The 13,395-nt window shown below is 41.3% G+C and overlaps 1 protein-coding gene across 1 annotated transcript in view; it reads left to right on the forward strand.

Annotated features, from left to right (window-relative positions):
• DOK6 (docking protein 6) overlaps positions 1 to 13,395 on the forward strand; it is a 228,501-nt gene that overhangs the window by 13,679 nt on the left and 201,427 nt on the right. The gene's annotated exons all lie outside the window — the stretch shown is intronic.

Below are 13,395 nucleotides of genomic sequence, written 5' to 3' on the forward strand. Positions count from 1 at the left end.
TGCTGCTTTCTACCCTCTGAAGTCAACTTTAGAGAGCTAGAAAGCAACACAGCTGCCTGCATAGCTGTTAGAGTGATCGTGAATAAGATGGTGAAAGTGGAAGCAGGAAGCAGCTCAACTAGCAATAGGTAATTGACAGATTCTTAGTTTTAATGGAGGTGCTTGGACCTCTCTGGTGTTTCCACTTATTCCTCTGTTAACAGAGGACATGTCAAAGTGGTGTGCCCATGTGCACATCTGTGTATGTATAATGTACAAGATGAAGCTTTTTGGGGTCATGGCCTCTCTGCAAGTACTTGATGAGAATTTTTTTTATGCTGCCAGACTAGTTAACAATACACATACTCAATGCCCAAAGAGCACAAAGACTTAACTTGCATTCTTATTCTCTGTATGAGGGTAGACTGAAATCTGTTTGACTCGATGACCATTGGAGGCCCCTTCCAACCCAGACTATTCTATGATTCTATGAAGGTTGGTTGAGGCCCTGAGCAATGTGGTCTAGTGGATGGTCTCCCTGACAAGGCCAGGGGTTTGGAGATAGATGATCTTCAAGGTCCCTTCCAACCCAAACCATTCTATGAATCACCACTACTGTTTGTTCAGTAAGGTAAGGTTGAAGTGAATTTACATACAAATACAAGACCTCTGCTCAGGAGAGTCAAATCTGCTCTTGATTGTGCAAATCTCAGACAGTGGATGTCTGTAGGTGTCACAGTCCAGTCGTGGGGCTCACCATAAAGGTGAATGTTTTGATCAAGTTTTATTCAATTCTCTGTTACTGCAATTTCATAAAATTTAGCTTTTTTCTGTCTTGAATAGAGGAGGCTGAGGGGAGACCTTATTACCATGGACCAGTACATAAAAGGTGGCTACCAGGAAGATGGAGATTGCCTATTTCACAAGTGTCACATGGAGAAGACAAGGGGTGATGGGGACAAGTTAGTGCTGGGGAAATTCCCATTGGAATAAAGAAGAAAAAATTTCCCCATGAGAACAGTTAGACACTGGAATCATCTCCCAAAGGAAGCAGTGGATTCCCCTCCATTGGTCAGTTTTAATCCTCAGCTTGACAGGGTGCTGGGCCAGCTCATTTCAGTTTAACTATCATCTATAAAGGGTGGACCAGATGATCCTTGGGGTCCCTTCCAACTTGGCAGTCTATGATAATGTTCTGTCAACCCCAGAAAATGCCATTAAGAACTGAGATGGATAAAGCAGCTCCTTCTTTTCACAGTTAATTTTCTAGGTAGATTAAGTAAGTTTGGGAGTGATTCCCATGTAAGTGGGATTCAGATCTTCTGGAATGGTTCAGATCTTCTGTTCCAGCTTTTCCTCAGACTCAGGAGGGTTAAAACAACTTCATTTTTTGTAACCAAAAATTGAAATGCTTGTATTTTGTCCTCAGGACCAGATGCCTTAGGCATAGGCCTTTAATCCCTGTGCCCTAGTTACAGCAATTAAGGTTCATGAAATATAAATTTTATTACATATGCATCTTGGTCTCTCCTTTTTCTTCTGTTTGAAAACCAGTCTGAAATATTAATGATTAAATTAAATGCAGTCTGGTTATGTGAATTGCTGTTAATACTGCATTCTAGTTATCTTGACAGATGCAGTGAATGACATTTTCTAACATTTAGACTTAAATGAGGATTCTCTTGCTGAAGAAAATCTGACTTCCATAATAATGGCTTCTTGCAGGCCTGCCTCTTTATCTACATTGAAATAAAAAAAAGGTGCTGAAGAGATGCAGCACTTTGGAAGACCACATCTTATAATTGTTCATGATTTTTAGTGCTGCAGTGCAAATTAATCATTGTCCAAGTGTGCTGGAGAGAATAGAAATGCCTAAGAATATTGTGGTTCCTGGCTGGAACAGCTTCCACTCTAATGTCTGAAATGTTAGAGCTGTCCTTCAAATTCTCATGTTGTGGGTTGTTTTTTTTGTTTGTTTGTTTGTTTGTTTTCCACTGAATGATTTCTCCCCATCTAAATTTCACATCTATTTCTGCCCGCCAGGTCTATGCAAATGGGTTCTTAAAGCTTAAATGTAACACTTCCCTTCTCCTCCAAAACTGAGGAAGAAATGGTTGTTGATGTGAATAAAGCCTCCATCACAGCACTTGCATTATGCAGTTTAGATGGGATGAGGGGAAAACACTGATAGGGGATGAGGGTACAGACAGAGGTGAAAAACCGGTTTGGTTTAGATGCTTCGAAACTGAACTCCATCCCTGGAGGTAGTGAAGATGGAGCTTGAGAGGGCTCTGGGCAACCTGATCTGGTTGAGGATGTCCCTGCTGAGTGCAGAGGGGGTGGACTAGAGGGTCTTTGGAGGTCCCTTCCAACCCAGAGCATTCTGTGATTCTGTGAAGCACCGCCTGTGTAGCAACAGGTGTAGCAATGCATAGTTTGCACTTAGAGAAACAGTAGCCACTTTGGTATAGGTGTGAAAGCTCCCAAATGAAAGATTCACCGCGGGCTGGAGGGTTTGTTTTGTTTGTTGTTGGTTGGGTTTTTTTTTAAGGCAGAGGTGTATGTCACTGTAAAACAACTACATCTACTTTAATGTGGCCAGAAAGAGGCACTTAGCTGTTCCACTGCTCCAAGAATGAGTTAATAAAGACGGCGCACAATCTGTCTCTGCTGTAGCTCTTGGCACACAACAGCTCTAATTGGGGGAAGCTATTGAGGCCTTAATTGCTGATTTTGCAGTACTGCCATGTTTACTGATAAGGTTTAATGCAAGCTCAAATTTGTTAACCAGAGAGAAACAGTCACACTTGCACGAAGAGTGCGAGGACAAACAAGAGGCTTTTCTGTAGTACCAAATGATGATGAAGGAGTCCAACACGTGGCATCAGTAGATTTCCCCTCTCAGGCTAATGAAATGCCTTTCTTGCAGCAGGAGAAATGTTACTGACTTACATGTTACTCAGTTGCCATTGAAATAAGCCTATAGCTGAAGTGAGAGCTGGATGTTCACCTCACTGATTTACATGACTCTTAAATATAAATTTTTTATGTCTCCTGGAGAAGGGCAGATGCAGCTGTAAGATTGGCACTGTCTCAGGAGAGCTGGGATTGAACTGAGTGTAGAAAAGAAATGCTAATAGTGCCTGAAGATTATCTACATCAGTGGGTGTATGAGAAGCTCAACATAAGCTAGCAATGTGCTTGTACAGACTAGAAGACAAGCACCATCCAAGGCTGCATCAATGTAGCCAGCAGGTCAAGAAAGGAGATCCTGTCTGTTTACTCTGCTCCTGTGAGACCCCACCTTGAATACTGCATCTGCTTCTGGTGTGCCTGTCGTAGGAAGGACACAGAGCTGTTGGAGCAAGTCCAGAGGAGGGCCATAAAGGTGATCCAAAGGCTGAAACCCCTCTGCTATGAGGATAGGCTGAGGGAGCTGAGGTTGTTCAGCCTGGAGAAGAGAAGGCTCCAGGGAGACCTTGGAGCTGTCTTTTAAGAACTGAAGGCATCCTACAGGAAGGCTGGAGAGGGGCGTCTCATGGTGGTGAGGGAGAAGAGGGTTAGACTGGATCTGAGGAAGAAGTTCTTCAGTATGAGGGTGGTAAGACTCTGGAATAGGTTGCCCAGGGAGGTTGTTGCTGCTCCCTCCCTGGAGGTGTTCAAGGCCAGGCTGGATGATGCCTTGCACAACCAAGTCTAGTTGAGTGGTGTCCCTGCCTATGGCAGGGAGGTTGGAGTAGATGATCTGTAAGATCCCTTCCAATCTAAGCCATTCTATGATTGAAATTTAGGTTTAACATCAAATTCTACTTTCTAAGCTGTCATTGCATTCAGATTTCTGAATATGACAAAAGCTTCTCTATCTGCCAAATGAATGGAGGAGTGCTGCATTTAAATAATAATAAATGCCATTCTTGAACTGAGAGATCCTCGGGTTTTATTTTTAGTGCAGCACTATTACAGTGTAATACAGCAGTTTTTAAAGCTACTAACCTGCTGCTGCATTTCTGAGCCAAAAGTTAAAATCATTATTTGTATTTGTGTTTATATAGTAGTGATAAAAATACCAAGTAATGTTATTATATGGCTGTTTATGTCCCAAAAGCTAAAAGGAAAAATAAATGGAAATGTATTTTGTGCTAAACATCACTCTGGAAGTGCCATTTTTGTGTGTGCTAACATGTTTTTCATATACTGGATGCACATCTTAAAGCAGAGGAAAATGTAAGATAGAAGCTGAGTGAAAAGCAGATGCTGCTATGTCTGCCAAATGGCTTGGAGTTCTTGAATAGTTATCCCCAGAATGAGCTGCATTTTTTTTTTCTGTAAGCAATGTGCTTCTGCATCTATTATCTACATTATTCTGTTACCCATAAATGCAGCAAAATCTACCTAAATTCTCTTGAATTCGTTAAAATTTGAACAGTTGAGATTTCCACATAAATTTACAGAAAAGGAGGAATAATTTGCAGTGCCACAGGTCTGTTGTCTCTTTCGCTCTCTATCTGCAGGCTTCATTGTGGAGTTAAAAAACAAAACAAAACAGAAAAAGGGAAGAAAAATACTTTCCTTCCTATTGTCATGAAAGAGTTATCTCTCTGCTCTGTTAATGTAGAGTAGGAAAGATTTAGACTGGAGATTAGGAAGGAATTCTTGACAGGGAGGGTGGTGAGACACTGGAACAGGTTCCCAGGGAGGCTGTGGATGCTCCCTCTCTGGAGGTGTTCAAGGCCAGGCTGGATGAGGCCTTGAGCAACCTGGGCTAGTGGAAGGTGTCTCTACCCATGGCAGGGGGGTTGGAACTGGATGATCTTTAAGGTCCCTTCCAACCTAAACCATTCTATGAATCTGTGTTAAAAAAGGTTCTCAGTCAAATAGTAGTGAAAGCACCATCATGAACTCTTTCCAAATGGATCCTACAGGAAGGCTGGAGAGGGGCTTTTCACAAGGGTGTCTAGTGAGAGGACAAGGGGGAATAGTTTGAAGCTGATGCAGAGCAGGGTTAGACTGGAGCTGAGGAAGTTCTTCAGTACAAGGGTGGTGAGACTCTGGAACAGTCTGCCCAGGGAGGCTGTTGATGCCTCCTCCCTGGAGGTGTTCAAGGCCAGGCTGGATGAGGCCTTGAGCAGCCAAATCTAATTGTGAAGTATCTCTGCCCATGTCAGGGAGGTTGGAATAGATGATTTCTTAGATCCCTTCCACCCTGAGCCATTCTGTGATCCTATGATTCCTCTGCCTTTTCCTTTCCAAGTCATTGAAGTGTAAAACAAAAAAATAGAAAACAGTAAGTTTTCAGTAAGACAACCTGGAAAGAAGCTACTATGTTCATTGACCTAGGTAACACTGGTATAGAAATATTTAACTCTTCCAACCTCATTTCCTAGTCACTTAATCTAGATGTGTCTTTGCAATATTAGATTCATAGGTCTGTGATTAGTATTCTGACAGTATTTTTGAAATTACTTGGTATTTTTATTGCTACTATATAAACTGAAATACAAATAATGATTTTAACTTCTGGCTCAGAAATGAACTTTGTGCGGTAAATCACATGTATGAGGAGTCTGCTGTGTAGTGCTTTACGTTAAATGGTCATGTATGTTAGTGTTCTTTTCTTTGAGACCTTCCCCATATATTTTGAGTAGTGGTACAGAATTAAAATGTGAATAAGGGTTTAGAAGCACAAAGTTCTATTTGGTTTTGACTTTACAAAGTCATAGAAGTTACTCTTTCTGTGAAGAAAGAGTGGAATGTGCTGCCCAGGGAGGTGGTGAAGTCACCATCCCTGGAGGTGTTCAAAACAAGATTGGGTGTGGCACTTGAAGCCATGCTTTAGCTGTCAGGAGATGTTAGGTATTAGGTAATAGGTTGGACTTAATGATCTCAGGTCTTTTCCAGCCTGGTTGATTCTGTAATTCTGTGAAGTTGCTTTAGTTGGAAAAGACCTTTAAGGTCATCACGTTCAACTATCGATGTTACACCACCACGGCCATTAAAACATATCCCCAAGTGCCATGGCCACACATTTCTTGAACATCTCCGGGGATGCTGACTCCACCACCTCCCTGGGTAACCTTTCCCAATGCCTGACCACTCTTTCCATAAATAATTTTTTTTCCTAATCTCCAAGCTAAACCTCCCCTGGCACACTTTCAGGCCACGGTGTGTTTCCCATAGTATATATTACCTTACAGTAATAGTCCATCAATCAATATTTTCTGTTATTAGCAACCCAAACTTCTGAAATACACAATTTGACTTTTCACATGGATTTAAAATTGTGGAATAATGCCCATCATTAATTGCTCATTATTCTGTTAGATATCTGCTTTTTAAAAGAGAGTTACTGTGTCAAAACATTAACTTTACAATAGACAGAAAGCTCTCAGTAAAGCTTGAAGCAGCACTGGGAAAGTACTAAATGAACTAGAACAGGCTTAGCTCCTTTTTTACCCAGTGTAACCTTTGCCAATCTTAAGAGTGAGCAAAAAAACTCCTTGAGCAGCAAGACCCATTTTGTCTAAATCAATTATTGTGAAGATTTATAAGAACCAAGTCATTAGTCTAAAATTCAATCTCTTAAGATTCAGCAATCCAGAATCCTTATTTGGGTTCCCAGGTGTTCTCAAATTTCAAGCAGAAAATTACTTATTTTGTTTTGTTTCAGCAACGACGTACTCCTTTTGTATTTGCTTTTTACCTAATCTGAATTGGATGGTGAAAGAAAGAATTTACTGTTATTCCTTTCTTCTCTTTAATCAGTAGATGGCTCTACCAAGCCACCGACATGTTCTGGTCACGGTGGCTGCATGTGATTGAGGGCATTTGGGTGACTTGAACAGGTAGTTCAGATGTTTGCAGGTGGAGGAGATTCTTCATAGCTTATTATATTTTATTCTTTTTCCATATCAATTAGGAAGGAAGGGCATGGATACTGCATCTGTTGCAGATACTCAGATACTAATTGTGCTGAAGTGTTGCAGTCATGTGTGATTGACTGAGTCATTGCCTGGGTCAGTAAAATACTTTGAACCAAAAAGCAGGATTATGTGCTTTGAAAAACATGAAGTTAAACACTGTAACCTCTGTTCCGGTTGATTTCTCAGTATCTTTAAAAAGGTTTTCTTGAGTGCTTGTCCAGTGTATTCTCTTCTGTTTCACAGAATTGTTTTGGTTGGAAGAGACCATTAATATCATCAAGTCCAACTGTTAACCCAGTGCTGCCAGGTCACCATAAACTGTGTCCATCAGCATTACATCTATATGGCTTTGAAACCCCTCCAGGGATGGAGACTACAGCATTTCCCTGGGCAGACTGTTCCAGGGCTTCACAACCCTTTTGTGGAAGAAATTGTTCCTCATGTCCAACCTAAATCTCTCCTGGCACTTGTTCCTCGGGAGAAGAGATCAACTCCCAGCTGATTATGAGCTCCTTTCATGGAACTTTCCAGGCTGAACAACCCCAGTTCCCTTAGCCACATTTCCCCTACTTGGCCACAACACTTCACTTAACCTCCCTCAGCAAAACGGGAAAACCTGGGGAGACCCAGCAGTCCCCATAATCAATTCTGTTGCCCTCATTTGTTAAAGGTAAATAGAATCAGTGATAACTTACATTCATTTCTATCAGATACACATTTAGATTTAGACTGGATCTTAGGAAGGAGTTCTTCAGTATGAGGGTGGTAGGACTCGAATAGTCTGTCCAAGGAGGTTGTGGATGCCTTCTCCCTGGGGATGTTTAAAGCCTTGAAGAGCTGAGTCTAGTTGAGAGGTGTCCCTGGGCATGGTGGGGAGGTTGGAGCAGGTGATCTCTGAGGTCCCTTCCTATGTAAGACATTCTATGACAGGATGTGAGTTAAACAAATAGAACTAGTGAGTGCTACCCCAAGAGAATTCCCCCAAGTTTTCTGGGGTTGAAGGTGTGCAATCCAGGAAGCAAAACTAAAAAAAAAACCCAAACATATATATAAGGCAGGAAATACAAGAAAGCTAAGGAAATAAAAGAAAGCTAAAATCAAGAACTATTTTCCTCCATAGTTGCATTTTCCTCTTACAGCTCTTTGATGCATCATAAATGCAGCAAGCACAGCTATTAACTTGATTCACTCTCTTTCACAGTATGTAGTTGCTGCTCTGGAGAGAGATTTGAGACAGTGCTGGACAAGCAGAAAAGAGAGGTGGTGAAACAGAAGTAAACAGGATGAACAAATGCAAGATCCTTTAGAAGCAGTCAACATATATATGACAAACAATTTTTAACTGAGAATTAGAGGAATATAACTTCTGTAGCGACGCTGCAGGTCATAGTTTCTAGCATTGCTGTGATTATTGTAATAGGAGTTGCAACCTGCAGAGGTATTGTTGCAGGACAAAAGGTCCTGTCTGGTTTCTTCTTGTGAGGCTAACTGTGAGCATTAATGTAATGCTGTGTAGAAATGAGATTGTATCTGAGCTGCACATGTGCCTTGCAACACCCTGGTTTCATTTTTACGTCTTCAGCTAGCTCAGCTTTTTGAATTTGCTTTCGTGCAGCTGCATTGGTTAATAATGCATTATTGCTGTGACTGGAAAAAAAAAGGAACTGAGAAATTTCAGGCACTTGAGGAGTCACATTTGAAAACTTGGCTAAATGCATGGTGTCAGTTCATGTTTTCAAAGAAGATAAAGCAAGCCTGGCATCATCCAGTTCAGTGATGCAAGTCAGGATAGATCTAAAAGGGAAAGAGCAGGGAGGATAGGTTCATCTTTTAGCTTCAGATTTTGGTTGGCCCTTTACTACCTACGCTAAGATGATCCAACAGCTCTCTGAGATGAATAACAGAAAATAAGCAGCTACATTTTTGTTTTACTCTCTCAAACTCACTGAACCTTTTTCTGTCTTACACATCTGCTGCCAGTGCTGTTGAGTCAGCAGCTTATTTCAATTCAAGTAATCAAAACTCTGAGAAATCACTTTCCAGCTTTTGTTTGCCCCACAAAAGCAGCTTCTGTTGACAGAATATCCTTTTCTTTTACCTCTGTTCTTCACCCTTTTCTCTGGTGGAAATCTACCCTGGTGTCTGCAAGGATTTAATTTCTGTCCAAGGTCACAGGACTCTGGACTTACCAAGCTTTACTGGCAGCTGGTGAAATTACATTTGGCAGCAGGACCATTTTCCATGGAGCTCAATGAATGCCAGCACACTGTTCAAGCTTTGCTCTTGGCTAATATATTCTCTACTGGAGACCTGGAAAAGTGTAGCTTCTCTTGGTTTCATCTCCACAAACAGCCGTCATGCTAGCACTTTCTCAGTGTTGTGAACTCCCTATTCCCTAGTAGAAGTTGATACACAAATCACAAATAGTATTGTTTAGGATGCCTTTTATCCATTAAGATATTATTAATAACAAATAACAATTCACATATGACATTTACTTATTGGCTCATGCAGTTTATTTATGTTCTTGCTTATAGCTACTTTGCAGAAGGAGTTGAGGGGGAAGCCAATATAGCTGCCAACCCAGAAGCAGAGGGCAGTGCTGGCATGCCAGGGGCTTCTAGGTGGGTGTTGAGGAAGAACTTCAGCAGGCCATTTCTCTCAGTAGGTGTGGAAATGATGCTGTAGTTTGCCTCCATATACCAACTACTGCTGTCTTGGATGAGATCGGGGCTGTATAACCTGTTGTTGATCTTTGTGTGTGCTCACCACTTTGTCCTCCTGAAAGGCAGTTGGTGTCTTGTGTATCAGTTCTTGTGGTCTCCAGATCTTATCAGACCTTGAGCAGCTTTTACACACTGCTTTCTCAGCAGCACTGGAATTCCTGTCTTTGACCAGTTTTCTCATAACTAGTTTCTCTGTTCAAACTTATGATGGCACCCAGGAATTTGCATGGGTTAATTTACTGCTGCCTGCCTCTGGTCTCCATCACTGATAAGAGTAATCCTTCTCAAGCTCTGTATTCTCATTTCACTCCCACTTTTATGCCTGCCCTTTTAGTAATAATCATCAGTATTGGATTAAAACTGAATAAAGAGCTTCCAGCAATGGGGACTGATGCTAAATTAAGTGCAGAGTCAGAAGATAACCCATGCAGAGTGAAATAATGCTAAGGTCTTTATTTGTAAGTGCAGAAGTATGTGCTAAGAGTAAAATTCTTAGCTCTAGAATTCAAAATCAGTGACTGTTCACTGAATAGCTCACTTCATGTCTTCTCCTGAAGCTGATATGGCTGCTCAGCAAAACTTACTATGAATTTCTTAATATTGTTTTTTTGGGGGCTGTGTGTTTATGCAATGATGCTACAGTAATGAGAAAACAAGCAGGAGGTTGATTGAACACAGCATTAAAAGCCCAGCCTGTGTAAGTTTTGAGTAGCTTTATAAGTGCAGAATTACTCACAGCAATGCAGAGTTTTGCACACGAGTTCAAGCACGGTTGTAAGTCTGTATTATTTTTGTGGTCTTCCAGCTTAAATCAATTTGCTAAGCAGATTTCTTGATATCTTAATTTAAAGTGAATTAGCTCTTTACTGATAGCAGCTGACAGGGAGGTTGTTGCCAAGCTGAACATCCTTTTACATTTGTGAATATAAAACTACTTTTATCCTTATATCATAAAGTCTGTGACTTTTCATAACTGAAGGAAATATTAAATGACTGCTTTTGTCAGCTGTTTGATGGAATGTACTTTCATAGATTCAGAGAATGGGTTGGGTTGGAAGGGACATTAAAAATCAGAGGATCACAGGATGTTAGGGGTTGGAAGGGACTTCTGGAGATCTTCAAGTCCAACCCCTTTCCAACCCCTCTGCCATGGATAGGGACACCTTCCACTAGACCAGATTGCTCAAGGCCCCATCCAGCCTGGCCTTGAACCACCTCCAAGGAGGGGACGTCCATGACCTCCCTGGGCAACTTTCTCCACTGTCTCACCACCCTCACTGTAAAGAATTTCTTCCTTTATCCAGTCTAAATCTACCCTCTTCCAGCTTATAGCCATTTTCTATCTAAAGTTTAAATATCTGCAGTAATTAAAGGGCAGTGTTTAACTTTGAATACAACTTTGTATTTTAAATGAGTTAATCAAAAGCAATACCTTGTTGTTTAAAAGGTAAACAAAAAGTACCTGTGGGAATGATGGAGTCTCACTAGAAAGAGTTATGCCTGGTGTTACAGCTGAAATAGTTTTGCCTAAATTGTCAAGTTATTTACTCTTAACAGCTGTACATCTATACCATGAGAGAGATGAGAAAAGAGTAGGAATAGAGGGGAGGTATATATTTCATTTCACCAAAATTCTTTCAGACAAATTGTCAAGTGCAATGTAATTGATGTGAAAAGTCCTTTTCAAATATGTCTGTGGAGCTCTGCTGAGGAGGCTGTGCTGAGGACTCGTAGCGAGGATGTCACCTATCTAATGCATTTCTGAAATCTCAGTCACTGCAATAACAAGGTGTCACCCTGGTTTGGAGTTATTATAGCCTGGACTATGCATTCTTCTGCAGTTTGTCTCAAGGCTTTCTTTAGAGAAATCACCACTGGAATGACAGAACATATTGGTGGCTTAGAGGCAGATCTCAATAAAGAAAGGAAGAGCAGGATTTCAGTCTGAGGGATTTATGACATTTTTATCTTATGTATCATCCAGACTGATGTGGTGTTTCAGCATGACAGCAATGGCTGAGCCCAATCCAGGGCTCCAGCACCCTCACGGGAAAGAAATGTGGCTCAGTGACAATTCGTACAGTAAGTAACCTGTATGTGTGTCTATGTTGAAAGCTTTGTCTGAGCGCTAAGCATGTCATCCAGGAGAATGGCAGTCAGATGGCATATGAGACCCCCACCTGAAGCACAGCATCCAGTTCTGGTGCCCCCAGCATAAGAAGAGTGTCAAACTGCTGGAGCAGGTCCAGAGGAGGCCATGAAGATGATCAGAGGGCCGGAGAACCCCCACTATGGGAACAGGCTAAGAGACCTGGGGCTGTTCAGCCTGGCTCCAGGGACATCTAAGAGCAACCTTCCAGTGCCTGAAGGGGGCCTGCAAGAAAGTTGGGGAGGGACTTTTGACAAGGGCTTGTAGTGATGGGATGAGAGGGAATGGATTGAAGCTTGAGAAAAGTAAATTTAGACTGGATGTTAGAAGGAAATCCTTTACAGTGAAGGTGGTGAGACATTGGAAGCATGTAGATGTGGCGCTTAAGGATATTGTTTAGTAGTTGTGGTAGTTGGGTTGCAGTTGGACTTGATGGTGTAAACTTCTTTTCCAATCTTAATGATTCTGTGATTCAGAGAATCTGTTTGAAGTAACCATCAGTCCTCTATACTGCTTTTAACAAGAGTGGGTGCTGTTAATGTTTAATGTTTATTGGGATTAAATCTGTTGTTCTTCAGGTTTTTCAAAGAGGATCTAACCCCAAATTTCAAATCTGTAGGCTCCGTTGGAACAGCATCTTCCAACACCTGCCTTGCTCTAAAATGCACAGCTCTATGAAACAAGTCTTAAATGTTGCAACTCTTTCCCTCCCCCCACCCCCATGAAAAATATGCCCTTGCCTTTTTTTTTGTTTTAATCTTTTAGTTTAGAGGATCCAATTTGTGCAATATAAATTAGTTTCATTTCACGATGTTTTGTTTCTATTCAGTAGCAAGATTAAAATAATTTAGCACCTATTTTTAGCTTGGTTTGCGTTCATAGGGCTGCTTTAATCAACCTGACTGTGGAAAGGCTCCGTTTTGTGAAGCTTATCCCTGGCTGCAGATGAAATAATTCTGGATTAATGTCATCAAGGTGTGCTTTGAAGGTGGGAGGGTAGGCCTGACACTGATAACAACCATATTAATACATGTGGTTTTGCCTGAAAAAATGGGAGTCATTTTCATTTGATGCATTCACATGAGACTGACTTTTTTGTTGGTTTTGGGTTTTTTTAGCATGGGTTAGGGGGGCTTGAGAAGAGTAAGGATGCTGGCAGGAGAAAAGGAGTCAATCTGGCTCTTTACACTAGAGTTTAAATTTGTTGTAGTTCTATTTAATATGAAATTAATTGCATTAATTATACATTATTTTGAAGGTAATCTTTTAATGGGAGTTGTGTAGAACTTATGATTACTTCCTCAGTTTTTCCTTCCATTTGTCCTGACTTCCCAGTGATCCTTTTAACTGATCTCCTGGTTTCGTCCATCAGAAATATTGTAAAGTCATAGAATCATAGAGTAGGTTAGGTTGGATGGAACTTCCAAAGATTATCCAGTCCAACGCCCCTGCAGTCAGCAGGGACATCCTCCACTAGATCAGGTTGCTCAGAGCCCTGTCCAGCCTCACCTTCAGGGATGAGGCCTTAGCTATTTCCCTGGGCAACCTGTCCCAGTGTTCCACCAGCCTCATACTAAAGAACTTGTTCCAAACATCCAGTCTATATCTACTCTTCTCTAAT

The sequence above is a fragment of the Dryobates pubescens genome, chromosome 9 (assembly GCF_014839835.1).
Source record: "Dryobates pubescens isolate bDryPub1 chromosome 9, bDryPub1.pri, whole genome shotgun sequence".
NCBI lineage: Eukaryota > Metazoa > Chordata > Aves > Piciformes > Picidae > Dryobates > Dryobates pubescens.